Genomic DNA, 26,157 nt, shown 5'->3' on the forward strand with positions numbered 1-26,157 from the left:
TGCTCTCACACGTGCACACACACCACTCACACTTGCATGCACATGAGTAACATCTGTGCACGAACAGCACAAGTAAGCTCAGCGTATCTCACACGTGTGCGCGCACACACACTTGCACACTCACAGACATCTCCTTGCGGCCTTCTCGCAGTCTGTGTCGAGAGTGGAGAGCGTCCTGGGACCCCCGCGTCTGCGCCCCAGGAGAGGAAACTTTCTGCCCCGGCCCGCCACAGCAAGTACCCCACCCACCCAGAAGGGGCTCCTGAGCCCGAGGGCCTCCAGCCTGTTCAGTAGGCACACTCCTTTGATTGACAGCAGCAGCCTCCAGTGCGCGCCCAGAGGATTTCCTCTTCCCGCTCGGGGGCGTGCCGCCTCGGCTGCGTGTAGCTCTCCTGGCCCAATCGCCTGCTTCAAGGAGGCGGTGGGGCGGGACTCGGAGCCAGCAGCCAATGGAGCGGCGCGGCGGGCGCGGCGGGGCGGGGCCACGCGGGGCGGCGCGGCCGGAGCTAGGGCGGGAGCGGGGCCGGAGTGCAGCCGGGAGGGAGTCATTGGAGCGCCCGAGCGGGGTTCGCAGCGGACGGGCCGGCGGCGAGAGACGGCCGAGGTAAGGCGCGCCGTGGCCGTTGGGCGCGGGCGGAAGCGGGGCGCCGCGCGGGTCGGGGGTGCTGCGCTCCCAGGGTCGCGCCAAACTTCCTGTCCCCGCGGGGAGGGGGCGCGGTCGGGGCCGCGGGGCGCGGGCGAGGACACCGCGGAGAGTTCGGGGTGCTGGAGGGAGGGGGCGCCGGACGGAGGGGCTGGAGGCGGGGGGCTTCTTGGAGGGGGGCGGGGAGAGGGCAGTCTGGGCCCGGGGTGTCCGGGCCGGGGGTCGCGGTGCGGGCGCTGGCGGAGAGGCGGGTCCGAGGCGACCTGCTGGGCGGCGTCGGGGGTCGACGGTGGGACACCGGGCGGATGCGCTTATTTGGGACGCTCTGATGGCCGCCCTCCGTTTCCTTCCTTCCCACCCCCTGCCCGGCGGTGAGGGGACAGGGCCGGCCTGTGAGCAGGCCCCGGGGTTGGAGGCTACTCCGGAGGCCGGGGAGTTTGTCCCTTTGGCCCTGGAGTTCTCCCGGACGGGCATGCAAGCGGTGGCATGCAGTCCCCTCGCTGCCGTGCCATCCCGAGGCCAGAGTTAGCGATTGCCGCTGTTCGCAGCGTGGTTCCTTGGCAGGGGCGTGGGGGCTGCGGGGCTGGCCTCCCCCAAAGCTTGTCGGAGCGTGTCTCAGGGGGAGCTGGTCCTGGAGCGAAACTGCGCTGTCTCCTTGGGGCCCTGATGGCGGGGGCTTGGGGTGGACACGCCCTGGGGGTGTGGCGTGTGGCGCTCTGGCTGGGCGCTGGAGGCTCAGTGGCCCCAGGCTGGGCTTGGCTGGGCTGGGCGAGGCGCCCTTCCTGGGGCTCTAGTCTCCTCTCCTGACTGCCCTTTCTGTTTCTTTGTGGGAGTCTCCTGGGCTACTCATTACCCTGTTTACCAAACACTCCGTGGTGTCCTGATGAAAATCAGGAACGCCAAGAATTTTAACCTGAGCTAGGGCCTGATGAACTCACCCCCCACCCCCATGCTTCAGTCCACCCTGCAGTGAGCTCCCTAGCTATGCTCACTCCCATGCAAGTGGCACCTAGCCCAGGGCCAGGGGCCCCCACCAGGTGGGCAGGCTTGGATGCCTGCCTCCCATTTCTTAGTCCACTTGCTTCCTAAGCCGGCCTGCAGCCTCCTCAATGAGGCCTTGGCCAGATGCCAGAGCACCCTGGGTTTCTCCCCATTCACGTGGGAAACTCCACTCCGCTTGGCGCGTTCAAACTTCATTCCGGAGTTTGGCAGCTGCGGCAGAGAGGCCATGCCGCTTGAGATGTGAGGCCACTGCATCAGAAACTTTTCTGTGGGGTGTTGTGGGCCCCCCACCCCCTTTTTCTCCTTTCTTTTGACAATTGTCTTGAAGCTTTAAGGGAACTGCCCATTAGGCTGCTGCTGTGCCTTGGGAAGGTAACATGACACAGATGAGGAGATGAGCGATAAGGTGCGTGCTCCTGGCTCACTTTTTCTGAGCAGGAGAAGTTGCTGGAGCAGCGGTGCCATGGAAGGTTCCCGCTGTTCTCACTCTTCAAAACCCAACCCCAACCCACTGCGCTTGAGGGATTCTGAGTCCTGGAAACCTCCCCAGGAAGGAGGAGAACTGCCCCTAGGGGTTGCTGCCATTGTAAATCTTTACAGGAGCAGACAGACTCATCTTCCGCCCTGGGAGCAGATGGCCGGCTGGTAGACTGGAACTGCTAACCTTGTGGTCAGCAGCTCGGTGTCTAATCCACTGGGCCACCAGGGCACGTGTAAAATGGAGACTGCTGAAATAATAGGAAGGTATGCATAGGTAACACACACACACACACACACACACACACAATTGGGTTTGAGAGCTAGCCTGCTCCCTGTCTCCCATGACCTGGCCATCTGGTGTGGGAGCAGAGGGCCTTCATGCTTCTCCCTTGGGGTCCTCCTTCCTTCCTTCACTTGAAGGCCATGCTTCTGATGCTCAGGTGCCCTGCTGCATCAGGCTCAGCCGCGGGTGTGTCGGATGGGGAGCTGGTCATGGCGACGGGGCATTCCATCGTGGCAGTCAGGGCTCCTGGGCGCAAGCGCCACCGTCAAAGTTTACGGAGTGCCCTTGATTTGGATCTGCGGTATCCGCCATCAGATTGGAATGGCAGCTCTACCAGGCTGCCCTTCGGAGATTAAGCTGGTTGTGACTGTTCCCAGAGCCCTGCCTGCCTTAGCGCCGAACTTCCCCCGCACACGGCTGCATTCCACGGTTTCCTTTTGTAATGGCTACAGGGGTGCTGCTGCTTCATGAAACTTGACTCTGGCCTCTGTGAATGCCTCCTGCTGGGTTCTGGAGGTGGCCTGGGATGGCTGGTAGGGCACCCTTTTTGATCTCTAGTAAGCAGATGAGGGTGCTGCATTCTCCCCTCCCCCCATGGGACCAGTCTTAGGACTCTCGAGGCAGCTTGTCCAATGCTGTGACACTTTTGGCCTATGTGTGCCACTCCACAGGCTATGTCTTGTGTGACAGCAGCCATCTGAGTGTGCTTGTTTGGATGTTTTAATGGAAACACGCACGCACACAACTTTGATGGAAACACACACACGCACACACACCCCAGCCACACAAAGAAAGGGGAAAAATTTTCTTTTTCAAATGATGTGGTTGGTCCCAGGATTGTGCGTATTATCTGTTTAATAAAGCCAACAGAGCACCACGTAATCGCATTTTCTTCCCGGAGTGAAGCCTTTTTATTTTCAGTGTTAAAAACCCATTGGAGTGTTTCTGGGCGCCAAGCAGTGAACTAGATTGAATTGAGGACGCCGAAAGGCACAGAATGCCCACTCAATTCGCGGGGACCCTGGTGAGCAGCTGTGAAAAGGAGAAATGGGGACAGAAAGGTAGCTGTCACGTTGGGGGCCCCACGTGAGCGCAGAGGCTGCTGCAGCCTCTGTGGATCGTCCCCAGTGGACGCCCAGGGCGACAGGCTGGGACCCTGCACTCTTGCCCAACCTTGTCCTGCCTGATGCGCAGAGGCTGCTGCAGCCTCTGTGGATTGTCCCCAGTGGATGCCCAGGGCGGCAGGCTGGGACCCTGCACTCTTGCCCAACTTTGTCCTGCCTGATGCTGAGGTGAGCCGATCAGCGTGCCCTCACGTTGGTAAAGGGAGAGGGTTGTTGTCCTGATGATGCGGTGGGTCAGCAGTTCAGAACCCCCCAGTTCTCCCATAAAGAGTTCCCAGTCTCCGAAATGCACGGATGCAGTTCTACCCTGTCCTGTGGGGGTTGCTGTGATTCGGCACTGACTCGGTGGTGGTGTGTGAGGGGTTTGCAATCATGTGGGAACCACTTCCCAGAATGCGCTCATGAGGGTGGCCTCCAGGGCCTGGGCCCGCGTCAGAGGCCTGGCCCACCCCTCCTCTCAGCACCCTCTCTGCTCTGATCATCTGTCACCTGATTTCCCCCACCCCCTTTGTGCTCATCATGCTGATGTGTGGGAGTGATGTGGGGCACACACCCCTGATCATTTTTACCTCTCTTTTTCTTGTCTCCTGAATGGTTCTGATGATGGGCATGATGTTCCCATTAGTGACCAAGACCGGGGGTACAGTCTTGGCTCTCTCTTGATAGACCACACAGCCACTGGCCTGCCTGGGGACCAGCCCCAGCCCCCTGGCTGCCAACTTGGGGCTTTCCATTGGGCCTGGCGTCCATGGTGGCTGTGCCTGGGAGTTATGCTTGGCAAGGCCACCACCCCAGGATGTGTCCCTTGCAGAAAAGGTTGTTTGTTCGGCTGCTGGGCGTGGATCACGCCGTGCTGCTCGGCTTTGCTGTCATAATGGCACTGGTGTTGGGCTGACTTGGGTCGTGCTTGTTGATGAGAACCCCATGAAACCAGGACTTTGTAGTAGACCAGCACCCGAGAAGCTTGGGAAATCAACGCCGAGTGAAAACCCAGACTTCCAGCTTGTCCCGTCCAGATGTGTCCCCCGGAGCAGATGCTCCCAGTGGCCTGCAAGACCCCGCCACACCCGGATCCGCTGGCTGGGTTTGTGGGTGATTGTGTGAGTGTCCCTCACGGCCAGCAGTGGCTTCTCGTGGCCTCCTGGCCAATTTTTTTCTTCTTTTCAGTTCACTAACAGAAAAGAGTCTCGGGTCTATAAGGAGATCGTGGGTTTAAAAGACAACCAACGTCACATTTGAAACAATCATTTAAAGGCTGGACTGGCGGCATCTGGTCAGTCTGCGGCACAAGACCTCTTCAGAGCACTGAAGAGCAAGGACTGTACTTTGAGGACTAAGGTGCCCTGGCAAACACATGGGCTGGTGAAAGTCGGGCATGGACTAAGGAAGACCCGAGAAGAACCCGTGCATGTGAATTGCGCTGCTGGAGAGGAGCGTCGGGAGGGCTGTGGACTGCTGAAAGGACAAACCGACCTGTCTCGGAAGAAGGACAGACGGTGTTCTTTGGAGGGAAGGAGGGCAAGGCGTCTTCATCTGACATACTGTGGACATGCGGGCAGGAGAGACCAGTCCCTGGAGAAGGACATCCTCCTGGGTGCAGCAGAGGGGCAGTGGAGAAGACGGAGGCCCTCGATGAGACGGGTTGACTGACACAGGGGCTGCCACCACGGCTGGACCACAGGAACCATTGTGAGGATGTGCAGGACCGGCCTGGGTGCTTGTCCGGCTGCTCACGGGGTCGCCGTGGGCCAGCACGACTGGAAGGCACCTAACAACACGATTGTTTTTACTTTGGTGTCGCTCTCAGCAGTTCCTGTGGACAGAGGACAATTTCCCCACAGCCTTTTGCTTTGCAGGCGAGCGCTTCATCGCTGCGCCACCAGAGCCCTCAGGACAGTGAACTCCACAGTGTTAAGGACGTTGGCCGGTTTGGCACCGGTGGGCACTGGTAGTAAAGATGTGTGACATGGAGGGGCATGGTGGTGAGGAGCGTGCCCGCTGATGGAGCCCCTCATGGACCAGTGTTCTGCTGTGAGGCCTGCCCTCCTGCTCACAAGGCAGAACTCAAGCCACCTGCCTCCCTCCCGGAGACCTCAAGGGCAGCATCCTGAAAGGAGCGCGCACCTGTCCCGAATCTCCACCATCAATGATGGCTGGTGGCCTTCAGCTGAAGCTGGCAGGAGACCAGGCTGCACCGGCCACACACCTGCTATCAGAGGGCAAGCAGAGGGCCAGTTAACGTCAGCCCGAGGGGGTCGTGTGACTTGGACCTGCCATAGGCATGTACAGGACACACTGGCTCTGACCGGAAAGCTCAAGCCTATGGCTGGTCTTTCTGGTCCGGGGCGGCCGCATGCCTGGGGTTTAAATATGGACGGCGTGGCAGTGAAGGCGCCCTGGCGCCACAGTGGGTAAATGTCCGGGTGCTAGCTGACAGGGAAGCAGTTTTACCCCATCAGCCCCTTTGAAGAGAGGAGGCCGGCCAGCCCCGCCCTGTAGTCCGTCAATATTGAAGGCCCTGGAAACCAGATGGGGCGGGGCCACCTTGTCTGGTGTGGTCCCAGTGCAATTGGGCTGGAGTGCCCCGGAGGGTGGGTGAGTTTGGGCATCAGGGTGGGGTTGTCAGGCTGCCCTGCTAAATTGTCTTATCTCCCTCCTGGGCCTGATCTCTACTCCAATGGACCCTGGGCCCGAGGGGGTCGTAAGGCCAGCCCCATGGGGCGCCCCCGCCTCTGGGAGTGGAGGCCGGTCTCATGGAGTCCCTTTTAATTGTGGAGTCCCTTCTAATCGACACAGCCTCAGATAGGCCTGCGTGCCACCTAGATGGGACAGCCGACCTCACGGAGGTGACCTTGGAGCGGGTTTGCCAGTGACAGGAGCTGGAGGCAACGTGGCCTGCAGGTGGCAGATTGGCCATGGGGGCGGGCACGAGCCCGGCTGCCCATGGGGGTGGAGAGGAGGCCGGGCATGCAGGCCCCCTATGGCCACCAGCTTTATGCGGGGGTTGGAGCAGCTCTCGGAGAAGTCCATGCGGATGGAGACGTCGGGGCACTGCGTGAAGGCCACCCATGACCCCGAGGCTTCCGGTCAGCCAGCTGCCCTCCTTCCCAGGAAGCAGGGTCCAAACGCTATGGAGAGGCATCTCCTCGGAGTGGCCTGGCTTCTTACCCTCACTTCTGCTCTGGTTAGAAATGGCGGTGCCCAGCCTGATCTGCGTCCTCTTGGGGTTCACCTGCTCAGAGGTGTGCAGCTAGAGGAGCGGCCCCCCACACTGGGCACCCGGCTAGCCAGCCAGGCTACTGGGTGGCCTGTCTTATTCCCTGACCCCCAGACTGCCCTCTGGGGCTCTGCTGGGGCCTGCCACATGGTGCTGGCTCAGGGACTTCTGAGCCATATGACGTGCAGTCCATTCGCTGCTTGAGGGACTTAGGCTGCAGGACAGCGCACCCCTTGACACCCCCGGCCCAGTGCACTTTATCCATGTCTGCTGGCAAGGCTCCGGCTGGAATTGAGTGCAGTCCGTGCTTGGATTTCTCTGCCCGAGATGCTGCTATGGGAGCGCGAGGTTGCTAGCCCCTTGCCGAAGCAGTACCCCAGCCTTCCCCAGAACCCCAACCTTGCGCCTCTGGCCTCCTTAGCCCGGCCTGCCTCACTTCCATGGGTCCTTTGTCGCTGGAAGCCCCAGGCCAGGTCCCTCCCTCTGGTGGGTGTTGCTGGGACTCTAGCATCTTGCTCAGGCTAGACCCTGCAACTTGCTGAATTGGAGAGAGTGAATGTCATGGTGAAGATAGCTCATGCCTCAACCAGTGAACCACAAAAACCAAACCTCTTGCCCTCTAGTTGATCCTGACCTAGAGCGCCCCCCTGTGACAGGGTATAAACTACCTGTATCCTAGGGCCCCCAAGACCGGGCTCTTTATGGTGGCCGACCACCACGGTTTTCCTCTCCAAGCAGTGACTAGAGTCAGCGACCTTTGGGTTTGGTTAGTGACCAAGTGCTTAACCACTGTACCACCATGGCTAGCAAAAAGATAAGAGCCTGAAAGAAGCCGGGGACCCCATGTCGGAGCTGGTCTCAGCTGGGCTCGCAGGATGCTCTTCCAGGCATTGACTAGCCCAGGGGCGCGTCTGATTTTAAACCACCTGCAGAATTAAATCTGACGATTATTACGCGGTCCCCAGACTGTAGCTTTTGGACATATTTCATACTCGACACAGCCTGTGGTCCCTCGTCTCCAAGTTCGCTGTTGCCTGCTGAGCGTGCCAGGACTGTGAATCATAGTCTACGGGGAGAGCCTGAGTGAGTGGCCGGGGCTCTCTGCACAGACCTCCAGGGCTGCCTCCAGTGGGTTTGTTGGTGAGGGGGCCACAAAGGTGCTGTCCACTGGTGTCAGCAGAAGAGTTGGGAGTGGGTGGGGGGCTGGGGCATCGGGGGTGGGACCTGAGGCAGGTGGAGATGCATTCCAAGCCGGTTGTGGGACCAGACGAGACGTTCTACATTCCTTCCTGTTTAGCTCTCCTTCCCCCTGCTGACCTGGTCAGTGAATGGAGCCCTGACCTCCGACTGTGTGGGCAGAGCCTGCCCCGTGGCACAGGGGGAAAGACTCTTTCTGAGTTACTCTTGAACCCATTGTGGGGTCTTTTGTTTCAAGCCTGATCTGGCTTGGATGAGGGCCAGCCATCCTTTACCCAGCTGGGAGATAAGGGTTGGAAAGGGTGTGGCTTCTAAATAGCCCGGCTGCTGGTCGGGGTGACTCATGGTCCACCCCAGCCACCCACGCCCCCCCCCCCCCAAGGGAGGGAGTGACGCAGGGAGCCAGAGCGGGGTGGCTCCTTTGCCTGACCTGCCAACCTCCTGTAACTACCTAGTGTTACAATGTGCCCTGTGCTGCTGAAGAGCTCCAGAGGAGGGGCCACATTGTCAGACTGTGAAGTCTTCAGGCCATGCTGAGGGTGTAACATCGAAGGCCGGTTAATAGACTCCAACTCTGCTCTCTGCCTGGCTGCCTCATCCCGGTGTCCAGAGTCCCTGAATTTTCTCTTACCTGTGCTTCCTTTTGTCTCTAATACAGAATAGCTTGGAGGTATAGGACAGGTGAGCCTGGGCCAGGCTCACCCAGGTTGTGACAGAGCGGGTTCCCCGCTTACCCCGCTCCTTTGTCCTCTGTGCCTCGATTGTGCTGTTTGAGCTCGATACACAGTTTGCTGGCTAATCCCCGCTCTTTGGTGAAAAGGCCGTAAGGAAAGACACTTCCAGTGGTCAAGTTTCCCCACTGCTGTCCTGGGCCTGGGAGTCCCGCCCCCCTCCTCCCTCCCCTGGCGGCTGGGTGAGTTTCTGCTGCAGAAGCAGCAGCCTACTATTTCATCTGCGCAGTCAGCACTTCCTGGGGATGGGGTTGCATTGGGCTGCTAGCTGCGAGGTCAGCAGTTTGAAACCACTAGCTGCTCCGGGAGCGCAGATGAGGCTTTCTACTGGTATAAAGTGTTGCAGTCTGGGACACCCACAGGGGCTGTTCTTCCCTGTCCTGTAGGGTCTCTGAGTCAGAATGGAATCACTGGCAGTGAGTTTTGGAGCGTGTGGTAGTTAGATAATTGTCCACTTGAGAGGATTATGAGGGAAGGGGTGGAGTCTAGTCTGTCAATTGGATCATAGCCATTGAGGCTCTGATGTGGACATGGCCTTCTCCTGAGAATTCTGGGAAATCCGGTACTTCCTCCTTGGAGGTGGGAGACTCTGCTCACACCCTGGGAGACAGAGCAGCTGACAAGACACATGGAGACCCACCCTGATGCAGAGACCCCTGCCAGCGCTGAGATGTTTCCAATGCCACTGGATCCAAAGACTTTCCACCCACTGGCCTGTGATCTTCTACATTTGGCATCATTACATGTGTTTTGTGAGTCTGAAGAGGACTTTATAGATTGGTATTGGACATATGGGCTAGTATGGGACTTATGGACTTGGACTGGGCTGGGATGCTTTCTCAATGTTCAATTCCTCTGTATATAAACCTCTCCCTGATATACATTTGAATGTCTCCATGGATGTGTTTCTCTAGTCTACCTGGACTAACACAGAGCAAATGAGTGGGGACAAGGCCCCGGCATGAAATCCTGGCTCCCTGCGTAGAGGCGTCTGGGAGGGCTGGACGGCCCGCTCTGCCAAGTGTTTGTAGCCTTATTTTTCTGATGTTTATGACTGAAGAAAACCCGAGTATTATTTCGCTTTAGGGTGCCTTGACCATTAGAACGTCCAAACATCTGCAAGATAAGAAACGAGCTTCTTAAATGAGTCACAGTTTCTTCTAGGCTTTTGGATGTCATTGTACCTGAATCAGAAGCTTTTCGTTCATAAGCAAGCCACGGGCCTCTTAGAAGCCCTCGATGCTTTTGGATGACGGTGCTGGAGAAGGCTAGTGTGCGCGCCATGGCCTGCCAAGAGAAATTTTGTTTTAGGCCAGAACTCTACTCCTTAGAAGTGAAGATGACCAGTTTCGGTCTCACGTGAGGCCAGGCCCTGGAGAAGGGCATCATGATTGGGAAAGTAGGGGGTCAGGGAAAAAGAGGAAAGGCCTCCCCCCCCCCCATGAAACAGATGGACATAGTCTAACAGGAGCTTGAAAACAGGCTCCTGTGAGGATGGCCCAGGGCCGGGCAGTGTTTCCGCTGCTGTAACAGAGGGTGACAGTGAGTTGGAACCTGACAACATCAACAGCAGCTTTCTTCATCAGTCGTCTTGGGCTCGCGGCTGTGTCCTTGTGACTGTGACCCTGGGAGGTTGTGTCTTCATCAACCGCATCTTCGGGTGACTCCGGATCCCAGGGCCCTGGGACTTGCTCGCTCAACTTCCTCCTCTTCATGCCTCGCGAGCACAGTCCCCGCCAGGTGGTTCCTGGGGCTCGTTTACCACTCAGGCCTGCTCTGTGGTCCCGGCTTGATTTTTGCCTCCGTGGCTCCCAGCTGCTGCTCGGTGGGAGAAAGAGGAGGCTGCCTGCTCCTGTCGAGAGGGGCAGCCTGGGAAACCCACAAGGATATTTCTACCTTGTTCCAGAAGGTTGCCACGAGTCAGAATTGACTGGCTGGCCATGAGTATGTTGGTTTGCTGGAGGCCAGGCACCTCCGAGAGAGAGAGAGAGAGAGAGAGAGAGAGAGAGAGAGAGAGAGAGAGCGCGCGCTGGGACTTAACAGTGGGTGCTCCTGGCAAGTACTTGCTTCCTCTTTTTCCCCCCTCTGTGCCCCATCTCCCTCTGATGTGTTCCTTTGCCATGGACTGGCTACTGCCCACCTTCCACTGCCCTTTAGGTGTTCGCCTTCTGACTGTGAGGGGCCCTGCTCTCCTGGGGCCCCATTCCCAAGGCCCGTGTGCTGATAGCAGGGCAGCAGAGGCGGCCAAGTCCAGGGGCCAGGAAGCCTCAGCTTGAGCCCTTGCCTGCCCTCCCCTGGACTCTGGGGCCTGCACCATGCCCCCCACCCTGATGGCCCCCCCTCGGCTTCCCCTTTCGTCCTCGGGCCTGACCACAGGCCGGCAAGCACTCTTCTTTCCTGGTTTCTCTTGTCTCGGTTGAAAAAGGCGGAGAACAAAACAGAACCAAACAGAAACGGCTCCACTGCATCCGAAGGTAAACTGAGAGGAGGGGGTCGTAGAGGACCCCGCCACCCACGCTCGGTGGGCTCAGCTGGCGGAGCTTGTGCTGTGGGTGCTGCATGTGGCTGGGCTCCCTCCACGGCGTGGGTCCTGCCTGCCAGGCAGCCCTTCCCTGTGGCAGTGGGCAAAGCGGCACTTTGCCCTGTTTTCCACAGATGCTGAGAGACAGGGCTGCTTGGCCGTTGCCCAGGCAACCAGCGGACTGTCGGCGGTGTGTGTGGTGAAGCTGAGGCTGGATAGATGCTCCGAGTCGCTCTTGCAGCTCCTCAGCTATTGGGGCGGGGGCCGGGGGTGGGCCGGTGGGGCAGTAGATCAAAAAAAGAGAGAAAGAAACCTGTTGGCGTGGAGTTGGCACCCGCTGTGACAGTGCAGAGCTGGTGTGGAGGGTCCCGAGAATCTGCCCAGAAGCACGCTGCTTCCGGGGGTCGAATGCACCACTTTGGACAGGCTGTGGGGCGCTTAACCTCCGTGCCACCAGGGCACTTTTGGCTGGTGACTCCCAACCCCCAAAGACACATTCTTTTCTCTTTGAGAGCTTCCTGTTTTAGGTCCTGAACCAGCCCTGCTCGCTCAGCCACCCAGGCGGGGAGCAGGGCATATGCATGTTGGGGCTGAGCCTTTGGTGACTGACACCCCCCCCCCCCGCCAGGCCTTATGGGCCCTTGAGCCCAGCTGGTGTCTGGGCTGGGCAAGGGGCCAGGGGCGCCTCAGACCCGGCCCTCGTGCATAGGGTGGGCACAGGCTGATGTTGGCGCCCAGCCAGTCTCTTGCCTTTTCTGCCCCGTTGGGCTGCCCTGAGGAGGCTGAGCTGCAGGCCCTCTTGGGGAAGTGGAACTGGCCGTGGGTGGGCGCCACACAGCCGTCAAGGGTTCACGGGGGCCGGTAGCTCCCATCGAGCCCCTGTCCCTTCCACCGCCGCCAGATCCTGAGTGGGAACCAGGCCTCTGAGCAGTCCTTGTGCCTCTGCCTTGACTTTCTGCAGGTGGCTGACCACATCCGAGTCGGTCACGGTGTCCCGAGGTTTATTTTGTCTGGCCGTGTCAAGAGGATTTCTTCTGGGAAAGTGACGGGGTGGACTTGTGGAGTGGGACACGTCTCTTCTCACCAAGGCTGAGTGGGCTGTCATTCTCTGGAAAAGCAGGTGGTTTTAAACCACTGGCCTTGTGGTTAGCAGCCCAGCTGGTAACCGCCATGCCCCCCGGCCCCTGAGATTCCAGGTGTGGCCTTGAGCAGTGAGTGCTTGCACGGGCTGGGAGTCTGCAGGTGACTGAGAGCGATCTCTTCCTCACTGTACCTGTAGGTATGCGTAGGTTAAGTCGGACCAGGTGCATTCAGTGCTCAGCTTGAGCCCTGGTGGTGCAGTGGGTTATGTGTTGCGCTGCCAACTGCAAGGTCGGTGGGTCAAACCCACCAGCCACAGAGCTGCACAGCCCCTGAAAGCCACGTGGGCAGTTCTGCTCTGCCCTTTGGGGTCGCTGTGACTCAGAACTGGCCTGATGGCAGCAGGCTGTCGAGGTGGCTGCAGGAGCTCAGCGCTCACCTGCTGTCTGAAAGGCCAGCGGTTTGAACCCAGCGAGACATTCACAGGCTTGAAAGGCTGGTGGAGAGTTCCGACTGTCTCGCAGGGGCGCTGGGAGTCCAAATGACCTTGATGGAGTCCGAATGGCCTTGATGGTGGTATGGAGTGTCCCAGCCGTGCTAACAGAAGGGCTGGTGGTTCAAAGACCCCAGCTGCTCCGAGGGGGCCAGCTGCTTCCGTAAAGATTTGCAGCAGTGGAGGGTGTGTCGTGGGGGAACCTTTCGTTCTGCCAAGAACCATTCGGGTATTTATACCTTCCTCGGGCCATCCTGTTCCAGCATTTACTGAGCTCTCCCCTCCTGCGGTGGCTGTGGAACTGCCTCTCTGCTGTGTGTGTGTGTTTCACTGGTGCTGATGATTTCTCGGGCTGTGTATGGCCTGGGGGCTGCACGTGCCTAACCCCTGGTTTACAGCTTCAGAAACCCCGTGCAGCAATTCTACTCTGCCTGCTCAGGGTCGCCCGGAGTTGGCAGCCACTCCGTGGCTGTGGGCTTGACTGGGTTTGGGTCAGTGCACGAACAAGAAAAGCTGCAGACGCAGCAGGGGGTGGGGGTGGGGGTGATGAAGATTTTGTTTCAGGCAGTGAGCATTTCCTCGGTGTCAGCCCCCTCCCCTTCCTATGGTCCTGGCCACAACAGGCAGAAGTGGTTGGTTCAGCCCTTTAAAGCATCGGGCAGATTTACAGAACACGAGAGGCTGAGAAGGAATTGTCCCCATCCCAGGGACTTCCCATCTGGCCTCTGGGTTCCCTTTCTTCCTACTGCTTCACTAATGTGGGCTGCCAGCAATGGGGGGCGGTCTTGTCACCTCCTGTAAAGCTCAGACGGGTCCTGTTCTCCGAGGGGGTCTCCGCTCCGCGATCAGGCGTCATTTCAAATGGCGTGCTGTCTCACCAACAAGAGGCGGAGGGAGAGTGCCTCTCAGGGCCCCGCCCTTGGCATGGTCCCAGTGTGACTGGGAGAGGGGGAGGTGGGGTAGGGTGCAGCTGGTGAGGCCTGGGTCCATCGAGACCCCAAGCTCAGGACCAGATGGGGTGGATGCTGGCTCCTGGGCCCTGACTTGGCACATGTAGGAGGGCCTCTCTCCGGAGCGAGCGTGGGGCAGGGCTGTGCCTCGACTGAGTTCCGGCCACCTTCCTGCCGTGCACCTACCAGAACCACGGTGGAAATCTGGGTTCAAACTCAGCCCTGCAGTGTATGGTGTGAGTGTGCCTCCTATCAGCTGGGAGAACGGAGGTTGGGGGCAGACAAGGGGAGGTGACTTGTTGAGAGAACCATGGGGTACAGCTGCCGCTGCTCTGCCGTCTCCCAACACCAGGGACGGAGCTGGTGAACTCCATTGTGCAGGAGAGGACCCAGACTGGGGGCGGAGGAAGTCCCCTGACGCAGACTTGGCCCAGGGCCCTCTGTCCATGCCTTGGTGGTTCCCTAGAGGGCCCCTCTCACTCGGGTCTGCACCTGTAAGCCCCTCGCCCCTCCACCCCCACCTGGACTGTGTAGTGCTACACGTTGTTGCATGTAAGCTGGGGTGAATAAAGTGCCAGGCCGACTGAAATCTGGAATTGACAGCCATCTTTTGTTATCTTTCCTGTCAGTCACTGTTTACTTAGGGACCCTAGGGGACTTGTTGATTTCAAAGGGAGTCCTTATGGGGTGGGGGAGGAGCCCCTGGGGTGCAGCTAGAGAACCCCTGTCTGCTAACCCAGAGGTTGGCGATTTGAGTTTACCCAGAGTTGCCTCCGAAGGAAGCCTGTGGGATCCACTCAGAAAAGCCAGCTCTTGAGAACCGTTCTCTTGGCTGCACCTGGGCGGTCGGAGGCGGAGCCCACGCACAGGGTGTGGGCATCAGTGGGTGTTTATCCTGGCTTTTTCCAGCCCGGAATTGGGTGTAGGTTCTGTGTGTCTGCCCTCTGCCTCGCTTCGGGCATGTGGCCGAGTTGACGGGGTCACCAGTGTGGCTGAACTGCATTGTGAATCGGGAGCAAGGCTGGGGGCGCAGGGTCCACGCTGAGCTTCTCTGCTCTGCCTCATGGTCTCTGTGCTGCGGCCTCTGGTCTCTGCCACTTCCCTCACACGTCCCACACTTCCCAGGCGCCCGGAGTTCCTCTGCTTCCTGCATGGCCCTCCTGACAGGCAGAATGGCTTTGAGGTGTGCCCCCAGGAAACAGGGTGTGACACTCAGTTCACACTTCCTACCCAGGCGGAGACCTAATCCCACCGTAATCCTGCCCGTTACAGTAGCAGAGAGCGCCCTCCTCCTGATGGGATTGTAGTCGGAGTGTGGAGTCTTCTAGAATTTGTAGTGAACTAGATGAGGAATTATGGCGAAGAGGGTCACATTAATGGACTGCATCTCAAATTGGAGCCTACTAGTTAGCGATGGGTTTAGTATGATCCGGAATCTCTGGGGTAAGGGGTTCCGATGGCTGTGGATGAGATGTCGGGCTGCTAATCGGAAGCTCATTGTGTCCGACCCGTCGCCGGGCTCCCCAGGAGGAAGCGGGGGCTGCCTGCTCCCGGGCAGATCGATGGCCTCGGAGTCCACACGATGGCGGTGAGGCTGCTGGCTTTGGTGGCATGTGAAACCGTTTGAAGCATTATGAGTGACCCCAGAGGAACACAGACACGCAGTGATCACGGGCTCTTGGCGGAGTGGTGCCGATAAGTCCTTGCTCACCATGGGGCCACACACACCGTGCATTTGTGACCAGGGTGCAGCTAGGCCTGTGGACTTCAGCCTGAGGACCTGGGCAGAAATGCCAGCAAGGTGGACGTAGGTGTTTCCCTCCTCTAAACCAAACCCATGCAGTCCAGGCCATTCTACGCACAGGTCCCTGCAGGAATCTTTAAAGGGAGCAGACAGCCTCATTGTTCTCCAGCAGAGCAGCTGGTGGGTTTGAACAGCTGACTTTCAGGTTAGTGGACAAGTGCTTTAATCCCTATGACACTGGGACTCCTGCAGGGACAGCAAACTAGTTAATGTGGCTTTTCTACCTGAAGCCCCTAACTCCCACCAAAGCACCTTTCCCTGCATGGGTCTGGTAAGATTCTGATCGGATTCACCTGGAGTAACTGAGAGTAGGATTCCCTTGAGTGGTATCCTGTTGCCTATAAAATGAGCCCTCGGAGAAGCAGGAGGGGGTGGGGATCTCGTTACCAGTACGAGCCAGGAATGGAGTGCTTTCTCCCAAATCCAGCTGTACCCTCAGAGGAGCAGCCGCAGGACCAGGAGCCAGAGCAGGTCACAGAGTGATGGATTTCCCGACACACTGAGCACGTTAGGCTGAGGGCTGTTGTGCAGGAGGCTGGTTTGCAGAGTGGGGGCCTCCCGGCACTTAGCTCGGGGAGCTGGACCTGCTGACCCACGGAAGTGGAGCTGAGTCCCTTTGGCCGAGGCTTCCTGGAGTGGGTGTCTCCGGGCACTTAATTCAGGGTGCTTTTCTGGAGCTTAAGCCTAATGCCTTTGGGTTGAGGCTCACAGGGGAGTGGCATGTTCCTTTGGGTGTTAATTACAGACCTGAAAGGTGTTAGTCACTGAAAACTCATTGCCATTGAGTCCATGCTGACTCAGGGACCTTACCAGACAGGGGAGAGCCGCCCTGTGGGTTTCCAAGACTGGAGAGCTTGATGGGAGTAGGAACCGCTACACCACCAGGGCTCGTACAGGCCACAGTGAATCCTCAGTGGGGTGCTGGTGACCATTGGGCTGCTACCTACAAGGTCAGCGGTTCGAAACCACCAGCCGCACCTGGGGAGAAAGACCAGGCTTTTATACAGTGACAGTCTCGCAAACTGTCGACGGTGATGGCGGTGAGTTTGTTTTTTGAGTTTTATCGGCCGAACGAACAAACAGCTCTGTCTCAGAAGAAGTAGAGCCAGCGTGTTCCGAAGACACAAGCATGGCGACACTGCCCTTGTCCTAAGGGGAGACCTGTCCCTGGAGAAGGACTCATGCTTGGTAGATAGAGGAGCAACGGACAAGAAGAAGGCCCTCGACTAGATGGACGGACACAGCAGTCGCAACAAGGGACTCAGACATCAGATCGGTCCTGGGGGCCGGGACGCAGCGGTGGTGCCCCCTGATGTTGTGTGTGGGGTCACTGTGAGTCAGGAACCCTGGAGGATTCCAACCGCAGCACAGGGCCACCTGCCTTTGCTTTAGGCACTTGACTTCACTCCAGGACACTCTTGGTTTTTTTTTGGTGGGGGGTGGGGTACTTTACTGGAATTCTCGAGTCATTTGGACACATTTAATTTAAAAATTAAATAAATAATATGCATAGCTGTTCCTCGGGGATTTCTGGGTAGCCTCCTCCACGTGCCCTAGGCTGTCTCCATTCTCCAGCTGCTGGGTTTCCCCAGAAGTTGAATATCTATCTTCCTTATTCAAGAACGGGCTCACCACATGGCAGGCAGTGTAGTCACCGAGAGGCTCTTATATGTGAGGGGCTTCACAAAGTGGGTGGAAAGAAGAGATAACAAGATCATGGAATTTTCCCATGAACCTTTTTGGAAGCCCTTTGTGAGTGAGTGTGTGTGCGTGTGCGTGCACACATGCATGTGAGGGCCATCTCTGGGTGGGATGCTGCACATGGATTCATGTGTGTCTCTGGACACATCTGCTCTTTGTGCCTGTCCACTTGAGGAGGTCCGGTCCTCTCGGTGGCCCTGCCTGGTGGGAGGGTCCTGGGCTTTGCCCAGAGCCCCCACATGTGCGTTGTGAGCCCATCCCCCACAGCCCATCCCTGCCCAGCTGCTCTTAACCCCGCAACCAGCCGGCAGCTCGAGAGGAGGGCTGGCTGCTTTCGACCTTTGGGATTGTGTGCACTGTCCAGGCCGCTGTTCGGACTCCAGGCGGCACCTGGGTCTCTGTGGGGCTCAAGGTGTGTGTCTACTTCAGGGAAACAAGACTTTGGCCTGAGAAAACCTAAGCGAATAGCCTCAGTGTGGACAGGGGCCAGTCCCCTAGTCAGGGGGCCACTGCCCCCCAGGAAAGAAGTCCTCTCACTGTTCAGCTGGGAAGCCTTCTGGTACATTTATTTTGTGACTTCTTGTCCTTTTGGAGAGTGGCAAAATGCCCTGGGGTGTGAAGCAACTGTCCTGTCAGTCAGATGCGCACAGCGGGCCTGGAGCTTGGGGGATGCCTGTAGGGGCACCTGCCACCCAGCAGCTCATTTACTATTTATTAGTCTAAAGCAGCGGTTCTCAACCTGTGGATCTCCACCCCCTTGGGGGGGGTGTCAAACGACCCTTTCACAGGGGTCACCCGATTCATCACAGTAGCAAAATCACAGTGATGAAGTAGCAACGGAAAAAATGTGATGGTTGGGGGGGAGGTCCCCACCACATGAGGAACAGTATGAAAGGGTCACGGCATTAGGAAGGTTGAGAACCACGTCTTTGGTGCTGAGATGTCCTGTCTGTTCAGGGAATGTTGTTGGGAATCTGGTAGAACCAGTTGCTGCAGAATGGATCCAGGGTGTTTTGTGGGACTGAAGTTTCCCGCTTTTCTTCTGAGCTGGTCTTGAATGTCCAGCCTTTGGGTCAACAGCCCAGTGCGTGGACCATGCGGTTTTTAAAGGCTGTTCTAGGTTGGGGGGAACAGAGCAGTCAGCAACCTTTATTGTGCAATATTGGACTGGACTGAGTCCTAACGGATGCGCGGGCAGTCACATCCAGGAGGCTGAAGCTTCATGTGGTCCCTGCCAACAGCTTCCTCTGGCTTCTTGTGTCCCCTGCGAGGCATTATTTCTGACAGAGGAGTTTGCGGGTTCTGGAACTTTCTTTTCTTTTTATTAATTTTATTTTATTGGGGGCTCTTATCACCATCCATCCATAGATCCATTGTGTCAGTAGACATCTGTACATATGTCATCATGATCCCTTTCAAAACATTTTCTTTCTGCTCCAGCCTTTGGTATCAGCTCCGCCTTTCTCTTTTCTTTCCCTTCCCCCCTTTCTCCCCCACCTCCCACCCCCATGTCTGGAACTTCCTGTGAAGGCGCTGCCCACTGTGCTCAGAGGGGAGTCATCCCGGCTGGGGCATGTGTCAGCTCCGCTCTGGCTGCACTGCGTGCCCACTCTCCTCTGGATGGACTGTCTGCTGGAGGCTTGGGCACACGAACCCCTGTGCCCACATCTGACTGGACCCGCACTCCTCTCTGGGGCAAATGCCCGCCGTGGAGCAGCTGGTGACCAGCCAGGCACTCCTTTAGCGCCGTCAGAACACGTCCAGGTGACTGTGTCACCGTGTGTCCCCACCGGCCACTGACATCCGAGCGTCGAGGGATGTGCTGGTGCCGCCTTCACTTCAGTCCTGCTGTAATAAGCCTGCAGAGGAGCTCTGGCCGGTGGCACACTGGGCCGCGATGCACAAGCTCAGCGGTTCGAAACCCACCAGCCACTCCTGGGAAAAAGACGAGGCTCTCCACTCCCATGGGGAGTTGCCGTCTGGACACCACAGGGGCAGCTCTACCCGTCCTGTAGAGCCACCGCGCGTCGGCATCATCTCGGTGGCAGCGTGTTTGGTTTTTGGTTCGGTGAGTTCAGGGCCGTCTCCTGGTGGCTCTGGTGGACAGTTCTGGAAGGACTGCTGGTGCCGAGCAGCTTTCAGTTGTGGATTCCCCTTTGTATGTCGCCCTTGGTGATGTATCCACCCAAAGAGTTTGCCGTTTCCAGACTGGGTTTTTGCTTGATGACTTCATCTTGGGACTTGCTGGTAGTTCCGTATTTCTTTCTCGTGTGGACGGGAGTCCCTTCTCCCTGTGTGTCCGTCCCGTCTTCTCCCTCTCGCTGAGTCCTGGTGGCTGTTGCCCCAGCAAGCATGGCCACCTGACCCAGGGTCAGCCGCGGGCGCTTTCTCCGAGCAGCTTTCTGGTTACCACTTGGGCCGACGGGCCCTTCTGAGTTACGGCGTGGGGGATGGATTGAGGTTTGCTTGTTCATCTACTTCCACTCGTTTCTGCACTGCTTGTTGAGAAGCCCCCAAGTGTGGAGGGCACCACAGTAAAAACCCAGAGTTGACGGCTGAGACCCCACAGCCTCCTCCCTTCATGAGCGGGCCTGTGGTGTGGTGTGGTGTGGTGTGGTGTGTGTGTACTCAGCTCCTCTGTAGCTCTGCCACCAGCTAGCACTTGCGGCAGACACTGGGGGCTCTGCAGGGTTTCCAGAGCTCTGCACTTTCTGCTTAGAAGGCCTCTGTGCGCTGTCCCATTTCCAGACGTAACTGGGGAGGGAGGTCTGCCAGGTGGAGTGCAGCGAGGGGACAGTGAGCCCTCTGGGCCTGTGCTGGGCCCAGGCAGTGGACATGGCCTTGGGGGGAGTCCTCTGCACCGGCACGCCTGTGTCGGCCAGTGTGCCCTGTCTGCACAGGAGGAGGTGCCGCCTGCGCTGCTTCCTGACTCGTGGACTCGCTGTGTGTCCGCAGAAAGTGCCCCCATCAAGTCAGTGCCGACTCAGTGGCCCCTTCACGTTCCCCAGCCTGTAACTGTGCGGGAGTAGAGAGCCCAGGCCGTCTCGCTCAGGGCTACTGGTGGTTTCCAACTGCCGACCATGCGGATCTCAGCCCCACTCATAACCACTGCACCGTGAGGGCTCCTCTCCGCACAGGGAAAGACCCCCGATGTCCCGGCCCTGTCAACGGAATGTGCCCATTTTGCAGGTGAGGCCCTGAGGCAGGGAGGGGCTAGATGTGTTTGGGCCCCGCTCCCGGGGTGAGCGACGAGGGAGACACTTTGTTCTTTAACGCATTGGTGACAGACTGACAAGGGACTCTTTCCTGGGTCCTCATTCCTCATCCAGCGAGGGGCCCATGGGACAAGACCCAGGATGTTTGAGGGCTTCCTGCGGCTGCACATCAAATGGCCACCACAATTGTGCCCTGGCCTCTGCTTTAGCCTCCTCTCCTGCCAAGTCCCCTCCTCGGGTGCTCCCACAAACCCTGCTGCGAACGCTGTGGTCTTCCCATCTTTGCCTGCTGGACTCCTGCTCACCCTTCAAAGCCCACGGCTCAGCATCCTGCTCTGGTCTGCCCAGTGTGCGGTCCACATCCGCCCCACACCTCTCACATGTGGTGGCTGACTCACACTGGGCTCGGCGCTAGGCGGTGGCGGCGGCGGCGGTGTGTGTGTGTGTGTGTGTGTGTGCTCTGTGCTAGTAAATAGGAGAGGCTGACATTTGTGAATGAGCAGATCCGGCTGCTGATTCTTGGAGTCAGAAGGTCAGTGCTGATCCCTCAGTCAGTAGGTGACTGGTGACTGTTAAGAAGCGTCTTGCTTCTCTGGCCGTCTTTTAGACCCTGGATTTAAGTTTCTGCATCTCTGTCCCGTTCCCCAGTGTTATGCTGTGAGGCCATTCCTTGCAGTCTTTGGGCGAACCAGTCACGATGGGTGATTCGGAGGATGTTTGCTGGCAGCGTGCCCTGGAATGCATCCCTGCCATTTGGTGTTACTTCCGGAGAGAGGGCCTGGGCACTGAACCTGGGAGCCTCTTGCTGCCCTCTCAGGGCCACACGGTTGTCACCGTCACCGGAGCTGCCGTAGTTAAAGAACCCGAGAGACCCAGACGCCTGTGAGCTGAGGACGTGTCAGCCTTGAACGGATTTCCAATGTCTCACACGGGGCAGATTCTGCTTTAGTTAGCAGGAGGCAGGATTAGTGAGTCCCACTGTCTGTCCTCTGGCACGGAGTTGAGCCCGTGGAGAAAATGATGACCCAGAGGGAGGTCAGGCCCCTATGCAGAGTCACAGAGTCCGCGGGTCAGGAGGCAGGATCGGAGCCAGCCTCTGCCCCCACGTTCCCACGGCACGAGGGCACAGAGCTGGGGAGCCGCCTCTCACGTGCACCGCTCTCCTGAGGCTGTGGGGAGACCCCGTCCTTCCTGGGTCCATTTGACCCTCCTGGGCTGGGTGCTGCAGAGGCTGGCACAGTGGGCGCCCAGGGAGGCCTCAGGGAGGGCTTGATGGAGCAGCAAGAGCAATGTACACCCAGCACGGAGCCGACCTGCTCCTTGGGAGTGAGGACAGGCGACTGTCTGTTCTGCGTGCTCTGTCTTGTGTGGTCAGAAGGGGCCTGACTCCAGAGAGGCCATCACGCTCGGTAAAGCGAAGGGGCAGTGGAAAAGCGAAGACCTTCGACAGGACAGGACGGGACGCATCGACGCGGTGACTGCAGCCACGTGAGGCAGGCGCAGGGCAGGCGGCATTTAACTGATTCTGTGGCGGCGTAACCACCCACACCGAACACTGTCGTCTCTGGTCTTCATGAGGAGGCACCTCCAGCCTCCTCTCGCTTTCTGCCGCCAGGGCTGTGCCCCCTGCACACTGCAGCCTGTGAAAGAGCCTCCCTCGGACCCCGGCGCCACATTGCTGCTTCATACAGCGCAGCTCTGGAGGGGACGAGGATGGGGGAAGGGTGCAGCCCTGACACACACCTTCCCTGATTGGAAACCCTGCAACCTGCCCTGGTGCTGTTCAGCCTGCTGCTTCTGGGTCAGTGTATAAGTTCCACATGAGCACAGGGGGTGCATATGTCACACACACATGCACACGCACACACACACGCACACACACACGGGATGGGCTCTAACAAAGCCCTGGAACCCTGCAGGGTCACCCCACCCAGTACCACCAGAAGCCCTGGGGTGAGCTCCAGTGCCACCCAGCACTGCTTGCCCATCCAGGATGGTCACTTTAGGGAGCCGCTGCCACTGGCCAAGGAAAGTGATGTGGTCTCAAGACCAGGGACACATTGAGGTCACCTTGACTGGAGTGGAGCCTTGTGGTGGACCCCAGGGCAGCAGTGGCAGCCCCAGGCTAAGCTCAACTTCCTATGGACACTCATCTTGCTGTGTGGGGTCAGTGGGCTGTCCCTCCTCCCACCGACCCAGAAGAATAAGAGCTCCCAGGTGGGATGTGAAGAAGCCCAGGGGCAGCTTCACCGAGGACCCAAGACCCCCCAGCGGGAGATGCCTTGTCAGGCAAGCCACGTGGCAGTCATGAGATGGGCCCAGAAGTGGCCACAGAGCAGGCAGGCACCCCAGCTGCTCAGGGGACGTGCAGCTGAAACGGCCACTGCACATGTCACAGGCACATCGGTCAGGCTCAACCCCCCTGGCTGCCCCCACAGTCCTCGCGGGAGACCCCAGCGGCCAGCACACCTGCTCCATCCCACAGCATGTCTGACGGCGTCCACATCACACACTGGGGCCCTGCCTGTGTGACCACCTTGGTGTTAAAACCGGGTGACTTCCAGGACCACTGTGCTGTGTGTGGACCTTCTGAAGAGCAGGCGGACCGGGTGCCCACTCATGAAGGGTCACTTAGCGAACCCTGGCACCTCACACATCTAGGTGTCACCTGGGGAGGGCGTTTCAGGTACAAGCTGGGGTGTGGCCCTTCTGAGCAGCCAGGGGCCTCCTCGTGAAGGGGTCCCCTGCTGAGCCCTGGGACTCAGGGTTGCTTGAGGGACAGGCTGCGGGCCCGGTGGTGACCCTGCGGTGCTCTGGAGGCTGCGCTGCGGAGCTAGCAGAGGGAGGGGCCCTCTGTCTGTCACCCTGTGTCCCTCCATGGCACCTCCTGCTCGCCTTTCCTGCCGGAAGCAGCCAGCTTTCCTGACCCCCGTGACTGCAGTGAACAAAGACCCGTGTGTGTGTCCGAGTGCAAGAGAGGAGCCCTCAGCTTCGCTCATGTTCCACACCCGCCCCCACAGCTGGGGGCAAGCGATTGAGCCTTCGAAGTGGATGCACCATCTCACAAGGCCACATTGGTGGCACTGTTGCTGTGTGGCGGTCCGAGGCCTATCCCCCTGGGACAGTGAGGTCTCCCAGTCTGCCCGCCTGCAGGGTGAGGTGCCCGCCCTGCCCCCACATTCACCGCCGTGAGACCGTCTCTGCAGCAGTTCCACTCTGCACATATGGGCCCCACATGTGCTGGAAGCAGCCCAATATTAACAGATGTTTGGGGAAAAAAAACCCATATTGATATGTTTTTGCCCTTTTTAGGTACTCTCCCTGTCTCACGTCGGCGCCTTGGTGGTGTAGTGGTTACGTGTTGGGCTGTCTGCAGTTCAAAACCACCAGCTGCTCCTTAGGAGAGAGACAGGGCTTTCTACTCCTAAAACTAGAGTTAGTCTTGCAAACACAGGGGCAGTTGCACCCTGACCTTAAAGGGTCAGGGTCACTGTGAGTCGGCACCAAGCCGGTGCCCGTGAGTGTGACTGGTGTTTCTTGCGGTCAGTAGGCCCCGCCCCCTCACCTTTTCCTCCAGGTGTTTTTCAGTCAGGCTTGAGAATTTGTTTTCCCTCCAACATTTTCGGACCAACCCGTGAGGTTCCCTGTGTAAGGAAGCAGATGGCTGGTGTTCTTTTCTAAACAGTGGCTTGGCACCCTTTCTCGGCGCTGGCAAGTTCAGCGAGTGTGTGCATCTTTTGGGGTTGCTGACATGCAGACTCCCCGGGGACACGCCATCGCCGGTCATGCCTTTAGATGTAGATTTTTCTACTGCCTCCAAGGATGCGTGATGAGGAGTGGCCTGCCCTGGAGGAGGACCTCCTGTCGGGTACAGCCCAGAGGACACGATGGACACGGGGCTGTGTGAGGCTTCTCAGTGGGTGATACCTCAGTTCTCGGCTTCACACGAGAAAAATTCACGCCGAAGACTGTTGGTGATCCCGGTGAGCTTTGATGAGGAACGGAGCAAGTTTCAGGTTTTACAGTCTCAAAAGAGTACCTGCGATTTCAGGGAAGCGTGCGAGTGTGGGACAGTGCACCGCACCTGCGGCACTGAGGCCAGAGAGAGCAAGTGCTGGGGGTGGTTTGTGGGGAGAGTAAGTGAGAAGAGAGGCCCCCTCCGACCCGCCCCTAGGGTACAAAGAGGATGGCCTTCCTGCTGCCAGGGTATTTCAAACCTCTGCCTGGGGAGGCGTGGGCCAAAGTATTGGTTGACCCCATTGGCTGAATGAAGCCCACCTGGGCCTAGTTTGGGTCGCCCAGGTGTACTGCCCACCTGGCTGGGGGCTTGAATTGGAGCGTGACCGGTTAAGGGGTCCTCATAGATGCTTAATGCTTGCCTGATTTCCATCCCAACCTCCTCTGGGGGCCTCCCCCACCCCCAGTCCCTATTCTGGCTACTTAACCACTGCAACAGCGGGCTCATCCGTCACAGGTGGGAGGACAGCGCAGGCCGGCACTGAGTCGAGCACCTGTGGAACAGCAGCAGCACCGCCCACTTTCCTGTCTGCTTTCTTCTTTTATTCTGCGCGTCTCTGTGGACTGTCTTTCTTATCCTCCCTTTTTTTCCCCTCCTGCGGTTCTAGCTCAGAGCTGCGTTAGACACGCCGGTCTCTCACTTCTTCCATCTCCCTGCTCCCCAGAGCCCACGAGTCAACCCGAGAGCGCTGCTCTGTTGGCCGCTGTCTTTACGGACACAGCTCTCCGACGCAGAGTCCTGTGCACGGGGACAGTGCTGTGTCACCTCGTCCTCCGGAGAGACCAGGCCCTGCGGGAGGGCATCGCGCTGGATCAATAGAGAGAGGGGCAGCGGCGACCAAGGTAGGCCCCGACCAGATGGGTTAGTTCACACAGCGGCTGCAGCAACACACGGCATCCGACATCGGGCAGTTGTGAGGACGGTGCAGGACCGCGCAGTGTTGTACTCTGTGGGACTCAGGGCCCACTCGACGGCACCCAGCAACATTGACCTGTAGTCAGGAAGGAGCTCTGGGGCTGATGGCTTACCCTCCTTGGGTTGCTACCTGCAAGGTCGGCGGGAGAAAGATGAGTCTTTTCACTCCCCGGACAAGTTACAGTCTCGGAAACCCACAGGAGCTGCTCTCTCCTGCCTTGTAGAGCTGCTGTGAGTCTGAACTGACTTAATGGCCGTGAGTTTGGTTTGGACCCGGCGACTCCCGCTGGTTGAGCACCCGCTGTGCTGCTGCACGGGCCAGCAGGGCTCTCTCTGGAAGCTCTAGCAAGGGCAGTGTGTGCTCTCTGAAACCTACCAGATGGAGCACGTTCGCTTTTGAATTCCAGCGCCTCTTTCCTGCCCTCGCGCTTCCTTTCCTGGCACTTCTCCTGCCTGGAGCCCCCAGGCTGACGTTCCGGATTCCTGTTTTCACAGCGAGTAAGGGAGAGGGAGGGAGAGGGAGAGATCGATATCCATCCCCAGGGCCAAGCTGGAGCTGTCTCCTCCAGGGAGGATTTGCCCTGGCTTCCGGTGGCAGCACTGGTTAAAGTGCTCAGCTCTTAACCCAAAGTGGGCAGCCGGAACCCACCAGCTGTGGCGTGGGAGATGGGGAACCCTTTCGGCTGGTCCTGCAGGGTCCTGTGAGTAGTTATCTCAGTCCTGCACAGGTGATCAGGTGGGTGAGGAATGGACTCAAACTCAACAGATGAGTGCCTGGTGCCC

General features: G+C 58.5%; 1 protein-coding gene across 3 annotated transcripts in view; it reads left to right on the forward strand.

The window, feature by feature from the left end:
• Positions 1-506: 506 nt before the first annotated feature.
• Positions 507-26,157, forward strand: part of PACSIN2 (protein kinase C and casein kinase substrate in neurons 2) — a 93,497-nt gene continuing 67,846 nt past the window's right edge. For 2 of the 3 annotated variants that reach the window (XM_075553529.1, XM_075553531.1), the window contains exon 1: positions 507-604. The gene's annotated coding sequence lies outside the window, so the exon portion shown is untranslated. Of the gene's footprint in view, positions 605-25,134; positions 25,302-26,157 lie in introns of those variants that run through there. The other variant, XM_075553530.1, reaches the window with a different exon arrangement.

This window comes from Tenrec ecaudatus, chromosome 6 (genome assembly GCF_050624435.1).
Source record: "Tenrec ecaudatus isolate mTenEca1 chromosome 6, mTenEca1.hap1, whole genome shotgun sequence".
Lineage (NCBI taxonomy): Eukaryota > Metazoa > Chordata > Mammalia > Afrosoricida > Tenrecidae > Tenrec > Tenrec ecaudatus.